The following is a 19820-nucleotide window of genomic DNA, read 5'->3' on the forward strand; positions in this document are numbered from 1 at the left end:
GGCGTTGGAGGAGGATGGTGTGGTCAACCGTGTCAAAGGCTGCAGACAGTTCGAGAAAGATGAGGTGGGATAGTTTACTACAGTTACAGCCACATGGGATGTCATATGTGACTTTGATAAGGGCCATTTCAGTGCTGTTGCAGGGGCAGAAACCTCATGTAAACTTGGAAATGTAGTAAACAGTGAGGAGGATAGCTGCAGACTGCAGGAGGACATAAACAGACTGGTGAAATGGGAAGACACATGGGATATGAAATTGAACGCAGAGAAGTGTGAAGTGATGCATTTTGGAAGGAAGAATGGGAAGAGGTAATATAAAGTAAATGTACAATTTTAAAGCGGGTGCAGGAACAGAGAGATCTGTGGCTTCAAATACACAAATCTTTGAAGGTGGCAGGAAAAGTTGATAAAGTTGTTGTAGAAGCATACGGGATCCTGGGCTTTATAAATAGAGACAAAGAAGTTATGCTAAACCTTTATAAATAACTGGTTAGGCCTCAGCTGGATTATTGTATCCAATTGTGGGCACCACAGTTTCGGAGGGATGTCAAGGCCTTGGTGAGGGAGCATTGATTTACTAGAATAGTACCAGGGATAAGGAACTTCAGTCGTGTTGAGAGAACAGAGAAGGTTAAGAGGGGATTTAATAGAGGTGTTCAAAATTATGAAGGGTTTTGTTCGAGTCGGGGACCTGGAGAAGAGATCAGGGTGCCGGGGAGCACATACAGAGAATAAGCATACGACGTAAACTTGTACCCAAGTAAGAATTGTACATAAATAAAAACAGAAAATGCTGGAAATATTCAACAAGTCAGGGTGCATCTGTGGAGAAAGAAAGGGAGTTAACGTTTCAGGACAATGACCCTTCGTCAGAACTGGAAGAAGCTGAAGATTAAACAGTTTTTAAGCAAGTACAGAGCCAGGGAAATTGGGGGGGAGCGGGGTGCGAGGGGAGGAAAGAACAAAAGGGAAGGTCTGTGATAGGGTGGAGGGCAGGAGTGATTAAATGACAAAGGGATGATGATGCAAGACAAGGAGGGTGGTAATGGGACAAGTAAAGAAACAAAGATGGGTCCAGAGGAGCTGTAAATGGAAACATCAGAACCATTACAAGCACTTGCTGTCCAAAAAAATGGGAGCAGTGGTTATGGTCTGAAATTATTGAAATCAGTGTTGAGTCCAGAAGGTTGTAAAGTGCCTAAACGAAAGATGAGGTGCTGTTCCTCGAGCTTAGGTTGAGCTTCAATGGAACAGTGTAAGAGGCCGAGGACAGAGAGGTCAGAGTGGGAGTGGGACGGGGAATTAAAATGGCAAGCGACCAGCAGGTCAGGGTCACACTTGCAGACTGAGCGGAGGTGTTTAGCAAAGCGATCACCCAGTCTGGGTTTAGTCTCCTCAATGTGGAAGAGACTATAAGACCATAAGACCATAAGAGATAGGAGCAGGAGTAGGCCATTCAACCCCTCGAGCCTGCTCCGCCATTTAATGAGATCATGGCTGATCTGATTTTTACCTCAACTCCACTTTCCCGTCCTTTCCCCATATCCCTTGCTGATCAAAAATTTGTCTAACTCAGCCTTTAATGTATTCAATGACTCAGCCTCCACAGCTTTTTGGGGTAAGAATTCCAAAGATTCATGACCCTCTGGGAGAAGAAATTCCTCCTCATTTCCGTCTAAAATGGGCGACCCCTTATTCTGAGACTATGCCCCCTAGTTTTAGATTCCCCCATGAGGGGTAACATCCTCTCAGCATCGACCCTATCGAGTCCCCTCAGAATCTTGTATCTTTCAATAAGATCTCCTCTCATTCTTCTAAACTCCAATGAGTATAGACCCAACCTGTTCAATCTTTCCTCATAAGACACCCCTTCCATACCCGGAATCAACCTAGTGAACCTTCTCTGAACTGCCTCCAGTGCAAGTATGTCCTTCCTTAAATAAGGGCACCAGAACTGTACGCAGTACTCCAGGTGAGACTGCAGCGTGAGCAGCGAATACAGTATATTAAATTGAAAGAAGGACAAGTAAATCGCTGTTTCACCTGGAAGGAGTGTATGGGGCCCTGGGCGGTGGGAATGGAAGAGGTGAAAGGCAGGTGTTGCATCTCCTGCGCTGGCACGGGAAGGTGCCATGGGGAGGAGAGCGGGTGTTGGAAGAGTGGACCAGGGTGTCGCGCAGGGAGCAATCCCTTTGGATTGCTGAAAGGAGAGGGAAGGGGAAGAAATGTTTGATGGTGGGATCGCGCTGGAAATGACGGAAATGGCGGAGGATGATATGTTGAACGTGGAGGCTGGTGGGGAGGAAGGTGAGTATAATTGGTCCCTATCATGGTCTGGGAGGGAGGGGAAGGGGTGAGGGCCGAAGTGCGGGAAATAGGACGGACACGGTCGAGGGCCCTGTCAACTACAGTGGAGGGTATTCCTCAGTTGAGGAAAAAGGAAGATGAATCGGAAGCACTGGTGTGGAAGGTGGCATCGTCAGAACAGATGTGACAGAGACAGAGAAGCTTGGAGATGGGAATATAATCCTTACAGGAAGCGGGTTGGGAGGAAGTGTAATGAAGGTAGCTGTGGCAGTCGGTGGGCTTATAATAGATATTGGTTGACAGTCTAACCCCAGAAATGGAGATAAGGAAGTTGAGGAAGGCAAGGGAAGAGTCAGAGATGGACCATGTGAAGGCGAGGGAAGGGTGGAAATTGGAAGCATGGGTGATGACATTTTCCAGTTCGGGGTAAAAGCATGTAGCTGCTCCGATACAGTCATCAATGTGTCGGAAAAAGAGGTGAGGGAGGGGACCTGAGCAGGACTGGAACAAGGAATGTTCCACATATCCCACAAAAAGGCAGGCATAACTAGGACCCATACGGGTTCCCACAGCGACACCTTTTATTGTACACGTCACTGTAAACCCAGCCTCCACAAAGCTCAGAGCTCATTTACATACCCATAATGTTCTACATAGTACTTTGCAAAAAGGCAAAATAAACTTCAGGTTTGACCGTGGTTTTCACCGAGATTGAAGATTGTCATTACTTTTCCACTTGCTGTGTTGATCTGTGGTAATATGTTTTCTCTGGATCTTAGTTCTAGCGTCTTAGTACAATGTTAAAGAGGTATGTCATCGCTTAGGAGCAATGATCTGAGGTTGAGTCCTTACATTACTCTGTTTTCTCTTCAGATCGTATAAATCTTTCGCCTTTTACTAAAGATTTCCGTGGAGAGGAGTGTTTGGAGTTTTAAATAATTTTTTGATGCCTTGCTTTTGTAGGGCTGAGTTATTGCTAAAAGAAAGATTTATCTTTAGTTGTGACTATGTAGCAGGTTTGCCCTGATTGTTATTGTGATGAGGTGGCCAAAGGTTCATTACTCAGGCTGGCAAGTGCTTGGGTTTTGGATAAATTCTGGAAGTGCAATATGTTATATATTTACATTTTTGGGACTAAGTCGTGCGTGTCTCAAATAATTGGCGTAGATGGGCCTGGTGGCGGCCTCCTGTGCTGTAAAACTGATTTTAGTAGGGCTCATGCACGAATGGTGGGGCAGAGGGAGAAGGGTGATTCACAAAGGTTGGAGTCACAGTGCAGGATGAGATGTGAGGCTGGAGGAGTTATAAAAGTCGAGTGTGGTGATGCTGAGGTGGAGTTTGAAGATGACATTAAATTCTCATCCTCGTGTTCCATGGTCTCGCCCCCTCCCTATCACCATAACTTCCTCCAAATATACAATCCTCCGGGAACTCTGCGTTGCTCCAACTCTGGCCTTTTGCGCTCTGGAATTCTCTCCATAAACCACTTCAACTCTCTCCTCTTTTAAGGTGCTCCTTTAAACTTACCTCTTTGACCAAGCTTTTGGTCACTTGTCCAATTGTCTCCTTCTTTGACTTGGTGTCTATTATTGTCTGTTTACGCTCCTGCGAAGCACATAGAGACGTTTTCCTAAGTTAAAGGCACTATATAAATGTAAGTTGTTGTTGTGGTTGAATTCATTGTTTTTTAAGATATGATTTGTTTTAAAAGTGCCTGTATTTCACTCATTGTGAATGAAGATCGGAGGGACGGGAGGAAAATCGGGGGGCCGTGGAAGAAAGTTGGGGGGCCAGGAGGAAGGTCGGTGGGGCCAGTGAAGAAGGTTGGGGGCCAGGAAGAATATCGATGGGGCCAAGGAGGAAGGTCGGGGGCCGGGAAGAAGGTCGGGGGCCGGGAAGAAGATTGGGGGCCGGGAAGAAGATTGGGGAGCCAGGATGAAGATCAGAAGGTTGGAAAAGAGATCATACGGGGCGCCGGGAAAAATCCCGGGCCCGGGAAGAACATTTGGGCGGTCAGGTAGGAGATCAGGGGGCCGGGGAGGAGATTGGGGGGCTGGGACTTGGAGACCTGAGGCCGCTGGAGGTTGGGTGAAGAGTCTGAGTTAGGTGGGGGTCCACAATGGTGCGGGGGTGGGGCGTGGGGGTTGTCCAGTATCGGGGAGAGGGGGGCTCGTTTGATCACGGGGTTCCGGGTGAGCTTGTTGGGCTTGGATGAAGCATTCCTGCTCCTCCGGGCCCACAAACAGTGCAATAAAGGCACTCACCTCATGGATCCAGCCCTTCTCTCCTGCTTTCTGGTCACGTGATTCAGAAGTGATGTGAAACCCGAACAGGTAAGGTTAAATTCATTTTAATGTTGTAATACATGATCTATTAAGTACCTCAAGTATCTCAATGAGGTAAAATGCCCTTTTAAGTATCGGTCTGCTGGCTTTAAGTGGCTGGCTTTAAGTGCTGGCTCTATCCCGTCATCTAAGTCATTGATAAATACAGTGCATAGTTGAGGTCCCAACACAGATCACTGTGGGACAACACCAGTCACATCCTGCCAATTTGAGTACCTGCCAATTTTCCCTACTCTCTGTTTCCTGCCCCTCAACAAATTTCCTCATCGGATCAACAATTTGTCCTCAATTCAACAAGCTTCAACTTCAGCTAACAGTCTCTTATGAGGGACTTTATCGAATGCCTTCTGGAAGTCCACATAAACAACATCCATAGACATTCCCCTGTCCACTACTTTAGTCACCTCTTCAAAAAATTGAATCAGGTTCGTCAGGCATGACCCACCCTTCACAAATCCATGCTGGCTCTGTCTGATCAGCTGAAATTTTTCAAGTTGTTATGTCACTCTATCCTTAATTATACACTCTAGTAATTTCCCGACAACAGATGTTAGGCTAACTGGTCCATAATTCCTTGGTTTCCCTCTCTCACCTTTCTTAAATAGAGGAGTGACATGCAATTTTCCAATCTAAAGGAACAGTACCTGAATCAAGAGGACTTTGGAAGATTATAGTTCGGGCATCTGCAATGTTCTCACCTACTTCCTTTACAATCCTGGGATGGAAAGCACCTGGTCCTTGGGATTTGTCACTTTTTAGTGTCATTCTTTTCTTCATTACTGTTAATTTGCTTACGTTAATTATGGTGAGTCCCCATCCCTGTTTTAAAATTAGTTTCCTTGGGGTATGCGGCATGCTATCCTCTTCCTCTATTGTAAATACTGACGCAAAATAATTATTTACCATGTCCATCATTTCCTTATTTTCATTTACAATATCACCATTATCAGTTTTTAAGGGGCCCACATTGCTCTTGACCACCCTCTTTTTCCTAATATAATTGTAAAAATTCTTTGTGTTGATTTTGATATCCCTTGCAAGTTTCTTTTCATTCTCCCTTTTTGTAGCTCTTACTGTCTGTTTTGTCACCCTTTGATGTTCTTTGTATCTCTCCCAGTCACCAGGATCTGTGCTATTTTTCTTCATTTTTGTATGCTTTTTCTTTTAGTTTTATGTTGTCCCTTACCTCTTTTATCGTCCATGCCTGTTTTTTTTTGCAAGTAGAACTCTTGACCCTTAAGGGTATAAACTGGGGTTTTGCATCACGTTAAATTCTTTTTTAAATTTCAAAATATACCTTATTTCATGAAATTTAAGGATACACACCGTTCAATGTAAATGCGCAATTACAATTCAAAATAATACAATATGGATCATACAACCTCCGATCCCATCATTACAATTCAAAACAGAGTACATATCTTATAATACATTCTGTACAATACAAGGTGGGGTGGCCTTACACGGTGGCCTTTCCCCATACAGCCTTTGTGTAGGCCTCACCATGCTTCAGTGCATCCTGCAGCATGTACTCCTGGACCTTGGAGTGTGCCAATCGGCAACACTTGTTCTTGGGCAGCTCCTTCAGCTGGAAGACCAACAGGTTTCGGGTGGACCAAAGGGTCTCCTTCACGGAGTTGATGGTCTTCCAGCAGCAGTTGATATCTGTCTCTGTATGTGTTTCGGGGAACAACCCGTAGAACGCAGCGTCGTGTGTTACCAAGCTGTTTGGGATGAACCGGGACAGATACCAATGCATCTCACTCCACATCTTCTGCACGAAGGGGCAATCCATGAAGACGTGGATGACGCTCTCGACCCTGCCGCAGCCTCGAGGGAGGCTCGCGGTGGCGCTGTGATTCCGTTTGTTTTGGAAAGACCACACTGGGAGGACCCTTCTCACCACCACCCAAGCTACTGGTGCCTGTTGGTCAGTTCTGGCGACGAGACGTTCTGCCAAATGGCATCGACTGTCTGGTTGGGGAACTGCCCGATCGGATCCACGCTTGGGGTCCACATGCATGACCACTGCCGATAGTTGCTGAGGTGCGGGATTCCACATTCCTGCAAGAACAGCAGGTCCCTCTTGACCCTGGACAGGTAGTTCAGGGTCGCAGCGCATTGCGTAGTCGATTTAACACAATGCATGTTTATGGATGCAAATTTTAAAGCCATTTTAAAAATACTAAAAGGACAAACATTAAGGTCCTATAATTACATTAGTCCGGGTTCTACATTACTCTCCATTTCCATCCATTGGTCCTGATTCCGCATTTGTGTGGTGTGCACGAACTTCTGGACAGTCCTCGGGCTGAGGAATGAGGCCTGTCCTCCATTGGAGGAGTGTCCGCACTCGGGGGTTGTCGACGGGGTCTCGTGGGGTGGTGCGTCTGTGAGATCCATGACCAGGTTCGGTTCCTCGACCTTTGCCGGTGGTTCGTTCTCCGCGACTGTTGTGCTGCTCCCGGTTGCCCAGAGATGGGGGACATTGTTCTCCATGTCACTTCACCCTGTTGCCCGGAGTTGGGGGACTTCGCTCTCCATGTCGCTTCTCCCGGCGTCCTGGAGTTGGGGTGTGCTGGGCTCATTGCTGCTCCTGATGCCCTGGAGCTGCCAAATTCCTGGAGCTGGAGCCTGCTGTCTGTGTCACTGGTTACAGTTGTGTTTTGCCTATTCCTTTGAGGGTAGATGGGACTCTCCCTTTTCCTTTCTCGTCAGCTGAGGAGAAGCCACTGTCGTCCGTTGGTGGCTCGAAGCACCTGTTGCCGCTGGTTCCACCTTTGGCCGTCAGTTCCTCTGATTTCCGGGACTTCTTTTTCTTTTGCTGTGTCTAAGACATAAGGAAAGGGCAAACAAAAAGGCAAAAAATGGCACAGATCCTGGCGAATGGGAAAGATACAAAGATCAACAAAGGGTCACAAAACAGATAGTAAGGGCTACAAAAAGAGAGTATGAAAAGAAACTCGCAAGGGATATCAAAACCAATACGAAGAACTTTGTTAGTTATATTAGGAACTGACCCTGACCTGCCGGTTGCTTGCCATTTTAATTCCCAGTGCTACTGCCACTCTGACCTCTCTGTCATCGGCCTCTTACACTATTCCAATGAAGCTCAACGAACAGCACCTCATCTTTCGATTAGGCTCTTTACAACCTGCTGGACTCAACATTGATTTCAATGTATTTTTTTGAAATAAAAAAGACACTACCCCCCCTCCCCCAACAGCTCCTGGAGCTCTCCTCCGGCCTGTTACTATGCTCCCCTTCTCCCGACCTCTAACCCTGATCAAACATCACACCTCACACCATTTCCCAGCCTCCTACCATGCTCTATACTCCCATTGCCCCTTGGGTGTCTAACCACTCTCTCCCTTTCTCTCCTGAAGTCTGCTACTATCCTCATGCTGTTTACCACATTTCAAGATTTGTGTCATCTGGAAATTTTGAAATTTTGCCCCCTATACCCAAGCCCAGATAGTGAATTGTGACTGTTGTAAACATGTACGTTTGAAGTATTTTTTATATTTTGGTTTGCTTTATTTCACCCCAAAAGAATAAACGCGCCTTCATTTCTTGCTTTTGGTTATTTCCAAATAAATTCCGTAAATGAAAGTGGAATACAGATATTGAATGGATCAACAGTTAAAATTAACACCACAGATACATCAACAAGTCTAGTTTCCAGGACCAAATATAAATTTCAGTATAAACATTTGAGCACAATGAAATGGATACTAGATTTTGGAGTGAATCCCTCAGTTGCCTCCTTTCAATACACGGCTCTGAGCTCTGTCTCTGCTCTCATTAAATCAATGGCTTCCTGTATGAACCAAAATACAGTTTGTTCACTAGCAGAAATTGCTGATTAAAATTTCTCATATGAAAGTTCAGACACAGAGACAGTATAAACATACGAAGTAAACTTCTACCCAAGTAAGAATTGAACACGTCACTGGAAACCCAGCCTCCACAAAGATCAGAGCTCATTTACATACCCATAATGTTCTACATAGTACTTTGCAAAAAAGCAAAATAAACTTCAGGTTTGACCGTAGCTTTCACGGAGATTGAAGATTGTCATTACTTTTCCACTTGCTGTGTTGATCTTTGGTAATATGTTTTCTCTGGATCTTAGTGTTAGCATCTCAGTACAATGTTAAAGGGGTATGTCATCGCTTAGGAGCAAGGAGCTGAGGTTGAGTCTTTAGATTACTCTGCTTTCTCTTCAGATCGTATAAATCTTTCGCCTTTTACTAAAGATTTCCGTGGAGAGGAGCATTTGGAGTTTTTATATAATTTTTTGATGCCCTGCTTTTGTGGGGCTGATATATTGCTGAAAGAAAGATTTATCTTTAGTTGTAGATGTGTCTTTAGGTTCATTAGTTAGGCTGCCAAGTGCTTGGGTATTGGATACTCTCTGAAAAGGTAACCTGTTAAATATTTAAATTTTTGGGATTAGGTGTTCCGTGTTTCAAATAACTGGCGTACATGGGCTGGGTGGTGGCGTCTGTGCTGTAAAACTGACTTTAGTCGGGCTCATGTGCCAGTGGTGGGGCAGAGGGAGAGGGGTGATGCACAGAGATTGGAGTCACAGTGCAGGATGAGATGTGAGGCTGGAGGAGTTATAAAAGTAGAGTGTGGTGATGCTGAGGTGGAGTTTGAAGATGACATTAAATTCTCATCCTCGTGTTCCATGGTCTCGCCCCCTCCCAATCACCATAACTTCCTCCAAATATTCAATCCTCCGGGAACTCTGCGTTGCTCCAACTCTGGCCTTTTGTGCTCTGGAATTCTCTCCATAAACCTCTTCAACTCTCTCCTCTTTTAAGGCGCTCCTTTAAACTTACCTCTTTGACCAAGCTTTTGGTCACTTGTCCGAATGTCTCCTTCTTTGACTTGGTGTCTATTATTGTCTGTTTACGCTCCTGCGAAGCACATAGTGACGTTTTACTAAGTTAAAGGCACTATATAAATGTAAGTTGTTGTTGTGGTTGAATTCATTGTTTCTTAAGATATTTTTTGTTTTAAAAGTGCCTGTATTTCACTCATTGTGAATGAAGATCGGAGGGACGGGAGGAAAATCGGGGGGCCGTGGATGAAGGTTGAGGGGCCGGGAGGAAGGTTGGTGGGGCCAGTTAAGAAGGTTGGGGGCCAGGAAGAATATCGGTGGGGCCAAGGAGGAAGGTCGGGGGCTGGGAAGAAGGTCGGGGGCCGGGAAGAAGGTCGGGGAGCCAGGATGAAGATCAGAAGGTTGGAACACAGATCATGCGGGGGGGCCGTGAAAAATCCCGGGGGCCGGGAAGAGCATTTGGGGGGTCAGGTAGGAGATCAGCGGGCCGGGGAGGATATTGGGGGGCTGGGACTTGGAGACCTGAGGTCGCTGGAGGTTGGGTGAAGAGTCTGAGTTAGGTGGGGGTCCACAATGGTGTGGGGGTGGGGCGTGAGGGTTGACCAGTATCGGGGGTGGGGGGCTCGTTTGATCACGGGGTTCCAGGTGAGCTTGTTGGGCCTGGATGAAGCATTCCTGCTCCTCCGGGCCCACAAGCAGTGCAATAAAGGCACTCACCTCATGGATCCGGCCCTTCTCTCCTGCTTTCAGCTCACGTGATTCAGAAGTGATGACAAACCCGAACAGGTAAGGTTAAATTCATTTTAATGTTGTAATACATAATCTATTAAGTACCTCAAGTATCTCAATGAGGTGAAATGCCCTTTTAAGTATCGGTCTGCTTGCTTTAAGTGGGAGCAGGACTTCCTGGTGTCTGCTGGCTGCACACATACAAGCCTGCCTGGATTAAACCCGGAAGTGGGCGAGTTGGAACCAGGATGTGGTCGTGCTCCAAAAAACTGTTATTTTAAACTCCCACCCGCCCCCAACCCACCCGTTCTTGGGGGTTAAAATTTACTCCTATATCTCTTTCCTCATAAAAAATTGCAGTTAAATTAGGTTAAAATTATATTACTATCCTAATTCGGAACATAGGAACAGGAGTAGGCCATTTAGCCCCTCGAGCCTGTTCGGCCACTCAATGAGTTCATGGCTGATCTGTGACCTAACTCCATATCCCTTAATTCCTTTGGTTAACAAAAATCTATCAATCTCAGATTTAAAATTAACCATTGAGCTACATCGACTGCCACTTGCGGAAGAGAGTTCCAAACTTCTACCACCCTTTGTGTGTAGAAGTGTTTCCTAACTTCACTCCTGCAAGTCCTGGCTCTAATTTTTAGGCTCATTCCCCTAGTCTTAGACTCCCCAACCAGCGCAAATATTTTCTCTCTATCTACCCTATCAGTTCCCCTTAATATCTTGGAAATTTTGCTCAAATCAACCGTTAATCTTCTAAATTCCAGGGAATACAACCCTAGTTTGTGTAATGTCTCCTCGTAATTAAATCCTTGGAGTCCAGGTATCATTCTGGTAAATCTACGCTGCACTCCGTCCAAGGCCAATATATCCTTCCTAAGGAGCGTGCCCAGAACTGAACACAGTACTCCAGGTGGTCTAACCAGGGCTTTGTACAGCTGTAGCATAACTTCTACCCCCTTGTATTCCAGTCCTTTAGATATAAAGGCCAGCATTGCATTAGCCTTTTCGATTATTTTCTGTACCTGTCCATGGCATTTTAATGATCTGTGTACATGGACCCCTAAGTCTCTTTTGACCTCCACTGTGTCGAGCTGTTCATCATTTAGAAAGTACTGTGATCTATCTTTTCGGCCCAAAGTGGATGACCTCACACTTGCCTACATTGAAATCCATTTGCCATAGTTTTGCCCATTCAATTAATCTATTAATATCTCTTTGTAATTTTATGCTTCCATCTACACTGATTACAATTCCGCCTAACTTTGTGTCATCGGAAAACTTGTTAATGTGGCACTCTACCCCATCATCTAAGTCATTAATAAATACAGTGCATAGTTGAGATCCCAACACAGATCCCAGTGGGACACCACTAGTCACATCCTGCCAATTTGAGTACCTGCCAATTTTCCCAACTCTCTGTTTCCTGCCCCTCAACCAATTTCCTAATCGGGTCAACAATTTATCCTCAATTCAACGAGCATCAACTTTAGCTATCAGTCTCTTATGAGGGACTTTATCGAATGCCTTCTGGAAGTCCAGATAAACAACATCCACAGACATTCCCCTGCCCACTACTTTAGTTACCTCTTCAAAAAATTCAATCAGGTTCTTCAGGCATGACCCACCCTTCACAAATCCATGCTGGCTCTGTCTGATCAGCTGAAATTTTTCAAGTTGTTATGTCACTCTATCCTTAATTATACACTCTAGTAATTTCCCGACAACAGATGTTAGGCTAACTAGTCCATAATTCCTTGGTTTCCCTCTCTCACCTTTCTTCAATAGAGGAGTGACATGCAATTTTCCAATCCAAAGGAACAGTACCTGAATCAAGAGGACTTTGGAAGATTATAGTTCGGGCATCTGCAATGTTCTCACCTACTTCCTTTACAATCCTGGGATGGAAAGCACCTGGTCCTTGGGATTTGTCACTCTTTCGTGTCATTATTTTCTTCATTCCTGTCAATTTGCTTACGTTAATTATGGTGAGTCTCCATCCCTGTTTTAAAATTAGTTTCCTTGGGGTATGCGGCATGCTATCCTCTTCCTCTATTGTAAATACTGACGCAAAATAATTATTTAACATGTCCATCATTTCCTTATTTTCATTTACAATATCACCATTATCAATTTTTAAGGGGCCCACATTGCTCTTGACCACCCTCTTTTTCCTAATATAATTGTAAAAATTCTTTGTGTTGATTTTGATATCCCTTGCAAGTTTCTTTTCATTCTCCCTTTTTGTAGCTATTACTGTCTGTTTTGTCGCCCTTTGATGTTCTTTGTATCTCTCCCAGTCACCAGGATCTGTGCTATTTTTCTTCATTTTTGTATGCTTTTTCTTTTAGTTTTATGTTGTCCCTTACCTCTTTTATCGTCCATGCCTGTTTTTTTTTGCAAGTAGAGCTCTTGCCCCTTAAGGGTATAAACTGGGGTTTTGTATCACGTTAAATTCTTTTTTAAATTTCAAAATATACCTTATTTCATGAAATTTAAGGATACACACAGTTCAATGTAAATGCGCAATTACAATTCAAAATAATACAATATGGATCATACAACCTCCGATCCCATCATTACAATTCAAAACAGAGTACATATCTTATAATACATTCTGTACAATACAAGGTGGGGTGGCCTTACACGGTGGCCTTTCCCCATACAGCCTTTGTGTAGGCCTCACCATGCTTCAGTGCGTCCCGCAGCATGTACTCCTGGACCTTGGAGTGTGCCAATCGGCAACACTTGTTCTTGGGCAACTCCTTCAGCTGGAAGACCAACAGGTTTCGGGCGGAGCAAAGGGTCTCCTTCACGGAGTTGATGGTCTTCCAGCAGCAGTTGATATCTGTCTCTGTATGTGTTTCGGGGAACAGCCCGTAGAACGCAGCGTCGTGTGTTACCAAGCTGTTTGGGATGAACCGGGACAGATACCAATGCATCTCACTCCACACCTTCTGCGCGAAGGGGCAATCCATGAAGACGTGGATGACGCTCTCGACCCTGCCGCAGCCTCGAGGGAGGCTCGCGGTGGTGCTGTGATTCCGTTTGTTTTGGAAAGACCACACTGGGAGGGCCCTTCTCACCACCACCCAAGCTACTGGTGCCTGTTGGTCAGTTCTGGCGACGAGACGTTCTGCCAAATGGCATCGACTGTCTGGTTGGGGAACTGCCCGATCGGATCCACGCTTGGGGTCCACATGCATGACCACTGCCGATAGTTGCTGAGGTGCGGGATTCCACATTCCTGCAAGAACAGCAGGTCCCTCTTGACCCTGGACAGGTAGTTCAGGGTCGCAGCGCATTGCGTAGTCGATTTAACACAATGCATGTTTATGGATGCAAATTTTAAAGCCATTTTAAAAATACTAAAAGGACAAACATTAAGGTCCTATAATTACATTAGTCCGGGTTCGACATTACTCTCCATTTCCATCCATTGGTCCTGATTCTGCATTTGTGTGGTGTGCACGAACTTCTGGACAGTCCAAGGGCTGAGGAATGAGGCCTGTCCTCCGTTGGAGAAGTGTCCGCACTCGGGGGTTGTCGACGGGGCCTCGTGGGGTGGTGCGTCTGTGAGATCCATGACCAGGTTCGGTTCCTCGGCCTTTGCCGGTGGTTCGTTCTCCGCGACTGTTGTGCTGCTCCCGGTTGCCCAGAGATGGGGGACATTGTTCTCCATGTCGCTTCGCCCTGTTGCCCGGAGTTGGGGGACTTCGCTCTCCATGTCGCTTAACCCGGCGTCCTGGAGTTGGGGTGTGCTGGGCTTATTTCTGCTCCTGATGCCCTGGAGCTGCCAAATTCCTGGAGCTGGAGCCTGCTGTCTGTGTCACTGGTTTCAGTTGTGTTTTGCCTATTCCTTTGAGGGTAGGTGGGACTCTCCCCTTTTCCTTTTTCGTCAGCTGAGTAGCAGCCACTGTCATCTGTTGGTGGCTCTAAGCACCTGTTGCTGCTGGTTCCACCTTTGGCCGTCAGTTCCTCTGATTTTCGGGACTTCTTTTTCTTTTGCTGTGATATCCAACCTTCTTCTGCCGCTGGCTCACTTTCCATCGGCTCTGGTGCTCAGGGAGAGTCTTGGGGCTGAGTGTCGGGATTTGGTCGGTTTCCTTAACGCTCACTTCCTGCTCTTTGTCCTCCTCCTTGTCGTTGGCTCCTTCACTGGGGTATACGGCAGTGGGGAGGGATCTGGCCTCCTTTGGGGCAGCCACAACTGCTGCTCTCTTCTCTTTTATCACCTCGCCTCTCGCTGCCTGTGCACAGCTGTGTCTGGTTTGGGCAGGGCTTGTACAAATGAGCAGCCTCTCCAAACAGGTTGCAGCACTTGGCCTCCTGACAGTCCAGTGTCTGATGGCCCTCCTCCCTGCAGTTCCTGCAGATCATCACCTTGCAGGAGGCCGCCTCATGCCCAGGTTTGCCGCAGGATCGACGCACTCTGGGCTGCCCCTGTTACACCGCGTATCCATGACTCATCCCAATCACGAAACTCGATGGGAAATGAATGATTTTTCCCTTGTCATCCACCCTCAGCGTCACCTTGATGCTCCTCTTGCTCGTCTAGATCCTGAACATGTCCGCGATGTCGATGCTCCGATTTGCTCCTTCCGCTTATCTCTTGAGGAGCATCAGCACATCAATTACTGGCACATGCGGGTTGAACGTGTGGGCCGTCAGCATCCGTTCCATCCCCTGCGGGAGCGTGAAGAGCATCTCCGCAGTGAGAAGTGACAATGGCGCTTCCTTCCCCTTCTCCTTGAAGGCCTGGAGTATCTTTAGGCATCCTGCGACATCCCTGAAGGTCACGTCGAAGTATCTGTCCTCGGGAAGTCCTGCGGGCAGGAGGTGTCCATGGCCGCAAATCCGCAGGCTTCGAGAAGTACTTTCATCACAAAGATGTTTCGTTGCCACGGCGAGGTTCCTTCACCCGTCCTTGCGGTCAGCCTGACGGTGTTGCACACCCCGTGCCCAGGTGCTCGGGAAGCTCTGGCCGCCATGTCTGCTGCAAAAAAATACTTTTTACCCCACTGAAAAAAGGTGTTAGACCGGTCTCCGGCCAGCCTTAGGATCCAGCTCTACATCAGCAAAGCTCCAACTGGTTATAGCTGATTTTACTTGCTCGTCCTGGGGCCCGACCTTCGTGATCATTGAAGCGACCCTGCTCCCACTTTTTTTGGACAGCAGGTGCTGGTAATGGTTCTGATGTTTCCATTTACAGCTCCTCTAGACCCATCTTTTGTTTCTTTACTTGTCCCATTACCACCCTCCTTGTCTTGCACCATCATCCCTTTGTCATTTAATCACTCCTGCCCTCCACCCTATCAGAGACCTTCCCTTTTGTTCTTTCCTCTCCTTCCTCTCCCTCCCCAACTTTCCCTGGCTCTGTACTTGCTTAAAAACTGTTTAATCTTCAACTTCTTCCAATTCTGACGAGGGGTCATCGACCTGAAATGTTAACTCTATTTCTTTCTCCACAGTTGCTGCCTGGCTCCCTGAGTATTTCCAGCATTTTCTGTTTTTATTTCAATCATATTATGATCACTTTTTTTTCAAATAATATACTTTATTCATAAAATTTGCAGCAGTACATACAATACAGTTGTCATATCACATTCCAAATGTACACAATACAGATTATGCAATTTGCAGGTGACATCAAGTGCAGTTCAATGAAACACATTGCACATAATTACAGTTCATGACATTCTAGGGTGCCTCATTGCATCACAATCAATACAGGTGATTCATTACAGATACATTACAGATTTATTACGGGTACAATGGCGGGAAGGCTCTAAACGGTTGCCTTTCCCCACAGAGCCTTTGCGGCGGACGCACCCATCCTCAGTGCGTCCCGAAGCACTTAGTCCTGGACCTTGGAATGTGCCAGTCTGCAACACTCGGTCGAGGACAACTCCTTGCACTGGAAGACCAGCAAGTTTCGGGCAGACCAAAGGGCGTCTTTCACCGAGTTGATGGTCTTCCAGCAGCAGTTGATGTCCGTCTCAGTGTGCGTCCCCGAGAACAGCCCATAGAACACAGAATCCTGTGTTACGGAACTGCTCGGGACGAACCCAGACAGAGACCACTGCATCTCTCTCCAGACCTTCCTTGCAAAGGCACATTCCAGAAGGAGATGGGTGACGGTCTCGTCTCCACTGCAGCCTCCTCGGGGACAGTGTGCGGTGGCGCTGAGAGTCCAGGAGTGCATGAAGGATCTGACGGGAAGGGCCCTTCTCACCACCAGCCAAGCTAGGTCTTGGTGCTTGTTTGAAAGCTCTGGCGATGAGGCGTTCTGCCAAATGACATTGACAGTCTGCTTGGGGAATCAACCGACAGGATCCACCATCTCCTTTTCCCGCAGGGTCTCGAGGACGTTATGTGCGGACCACTTGCTGATCGCCTTGTGGTCAAAGGTGTTTTTCTGCACAAACGTTTCCACGAAGGACAGGTGGGGCGGAACGGTCCAACTGGACGGAGCGTTCCGTGGCAGCGTGGCCAGGCCCATCCTTCACAACACCGGGGACAGGTAGAACCTCAGCACGTAGTGACACTATGTGTTTGCGTACCGAGGGTCTATGCACAGCTTGATGCAGCCGCACACAAAGGTGACCATCAGGATGAGGGCCACGTTGGGCACGCCTTTCCCCCCTTTCTCTGGAGATTTGTACATCGTGACCCTGCGGACATGGTCCATTTTTGATCTCCAGATAAAGCGGAGGATGGCTCGGGTGACTGTCGCGGCGCAGGAGTGAGGTATGGGCCAGACCTGCACCACGTACAGCAACACCGAGAGCACCTCGCACCTGATGACCAGGTTCTTGCCCACGATCGAGAGGGATCGTCGATCCCACAGTCCCAGTTTCTGCTTAACCTTGGCAATACACTCTTCCCAGTTTTTGGTGCACGGCCCGGTCCCCTCGAACCAGATCCCCAGCACCTTCAGGTATTCCGACTTGACGGTGAAGGGGACAAAGGATCGGGCGGTCCAATTCCCAAAGAACATGGCCTCGTTCTTGGTGCGATTTACCCTGGCCCCCGAGGCCAGTTCGAACTGGTCGCAGATGCTCATCAATCTGTGGACCGACAGCTGATCTGAGCAAAAGACGGCAACGTCGTCCATGTACAGGGAGGCCTTGACCTGAGTGCCTCCGCTGCCTGGGATCGTCACCCCTCTTATGTCCGCAGCCCTCCTGATGGACTCAGCAAAGGGCTCAATGCAACACACAAACAAGACGGAGGAGAGAGGACAGCCCTGACTGACTCCAGATTTGATCGGAAAGCTTTCTGATTCCCACCCGTTGATTGAAACGGTGCTACTGATGTTTGTGTAGAGCAGTTGGATCCAATTGCGGATTCCCTCCCCAAACCCCATTTTGGAGAGCACGTCCATCATGTCCGTGTGGGATATTCTGTGAAAGGCCTTCTCCTGGTCCAGGCTGATCAGGCAGGTGTTCACCCCCCTGTCCTGTACGTAGGCGATCGTATCCCTGAGTAGCGCCAGGCTATCAGAGATCTTCCTGCCGGGTACGGTGCAGGTCTGATCGGGGTGGATCACCACCTCCAGGGCTGACTTGACCCGATTGGCGATGACCTTGGACAGACTTTTGTAGTCCACGTTAAGTAGTGAGATGGGTCGCCAATTTTTGATTTCTTCCCTCTCCCCCTTCCGCTTGTAGATGAGGGTGATGATGCCTTTCCTCATGGCGTCTGACATGCTGCCTGCCAGGAGCATACCCCCGTACACTTCCAGCAGTTCTGGGCCTATCCAGTCCCACAGAGCTGAGTACAACTCCACCGGTAAGCCGTCGCTTCCGGGAGTCTTACTCTTCTCGAAGGAACGGACGGCCTTTGTCAGTTCGTCCAGAGTTAGCGGGTGATCCAGACTCTCCTGCTTGCTGTCGTCTAGAACCTCCGTGATAGACGACAAGAAGGACTGGGAGGCCGCGCTGTCTGTGGGCTTCGCGTCGTAGAGTCCGGCATAAAAGGATTTGCAGATCCTCAGTATGTCGGGCTGCGAGGACGTGACCGAGCCGTCCTCTTCCTTCAGGCTGCTGATCACAGAGCTCTCTCTGTGCACCTTTTGGAAGAAGAAACGCAAGCAAGTCTCGTCCTGCTCCACGGAGCGGACTCTGGACCGGAAAATGATCTTGGAGGCCTCGGAGGTAAAGAGCGAAGCTTGCTGGTCCTTCACCTCTCTGAGTTCCTCCCCGACATCGATCCCCATCGACTGCAGCAGGAGAAGATTCTGCATGCTTTTCTGGAGTCGGGACGTTTCCCTCTGCCTCTCTCTCGCCTTCTGAACACCTTTGAGGATGAAGAACCTCTTGATGATCGCCTTGATGGCTTCCCACCAGTGCACTGGGGAATCAAAGAGGGGCTTTACGGTTCTCCAACCTTTGTAATCCCTCTTCAGTTCCTCAATGTTTCCCGGGGTCAACAGTTTCACGTTCAGCTTCCATGTCCCCCTGCCCACTCTCTGATCGTCCTGTAGGTGACAGTCGGCCAGGAGGAGGCATTGGTCAGAGAAGAACACCGGTGTGACCTTGATGGATCTGACCTTGAGCTTCCGGGACACAAACAGGAAGTCTATCCTGGAACGGACGGACCCATCTGGTCTGGACCAGGTGTATTGACGCGCCGCTCCATCTGCAGGGTTGCTGAAGACGTCGCACAGCTTGGCGTCTTTCACCGCTTCCATCAGGAGTTTGGACGTTGTGTCCAGTTTGTTGTTGGCTCTGCCGTATCGTCCAGCCGCACCGATGATGCAGTTGAAGTCACCGCCGAGAATGACCGGCTTGGACGTCGCCAGCAGCAGTGGGAGCTGCTGGAAGACGGCCAGCCACTCGCTCTTCAGAGCCGGGGCGTACACGTTGATCAGCCGGAGCGGAGCGTTTTTTGTGATCACTATTAGATAAATGTTCACGCACCATAAGGATGTTGACAAAATCTGGCTCATTTCTCATTATTAAATCTAATGTGGCCTGACCCCTTGTTGATTCTAGGGCATATTGTAGCAGAAAGATGTATTTTTTTGAAATAAAAAAGAGACTACCCCCATCCCCCACCATCCTCTAGAGCTGTCCTCCGGCCTGTTACTATGCTCCCCTTCTCCCGGCCTCTAACCCTGATCAAACATCGCACCTAACACCATTTCCCAGCCTCCTACCATGCTCTATACTCCCATTGCCCCTTGGGTGTCTAACCACTCTCTACCCTTTCTCTCCTGAAGTCTGCTACTATCCTCATGCTGTTTACCACATTTCAAGATTTGTGTCATCTGGAAATTTTGAAATTTTGCCCCCTATACCCAAGCCCAGATAGTGAATTGTGACTGTTGTAAACATGTACGTTTGAAGTATTTTTAATATTTTGGTTTGCTTTATTTCACCCCAAAAGAATAAACACGCCTTCATTTCTTGCTTTTTGTCGTTTTCAAATATATTCCGTAAATGAAAGTGGAATACAGATGTTATAGAGTTATACAGCACGGATAGAGGCCCTTCGGCCCATCGTGTCAATGTTGAATGGATCAACAGTTAAAATTAACACCACAGATACATCAACAAGTCTAGTTTCTATGTCAA

At 47.5% G+C, this 19820-nt stretch overlaps 2 non-coding genes across 2 annotated transcripts; both read left to right on the top strand.

Moving 5' to 3' along the window:
- The first annotated feature begins 3160 nt into the window (after window positions 1-3160).
- LOC137320343 (U5 spliceosomal RNA) lies at window positions 3161-3274 on the top strand. Its single transcript, XR_010962499.1, has one exon. It is a non-coding gene; the product is annotated as a U5 spliceosomal RNA (small nuclear RNA).
- Window positions 3275-8861: 5587 nt separating this feature from the next.
- On the top strand, window positions 8862-8976 carry LOC137320312 (U5 spliceosomal RNA). Its single transcript, XR_010962471.1, has one exon. It is a non-coding gene; the product is annotated as a U5 spliceosomal RNA (small nuclear RNA).
- Window positions 8977-19820: the final 10844 nt, after the last annotated feature.

The sequence above is a fragment of the Heptranchias perlo genome, chromosome 3 (assembly GCF_035084215.1).
Source record: "Heptranchias perlo isolate sHepPer1 chromosome 3, sHepPer1.hap1, whole genome shotgun sequence".
In the NCBI taxonomy this organism is placed as follows: Eukaryota; Metazoa; Chordata; class Chondrichthyes; order Hexanchiformes; family Hexanchidae; genus Heptranchias; species Heptranchias perlo.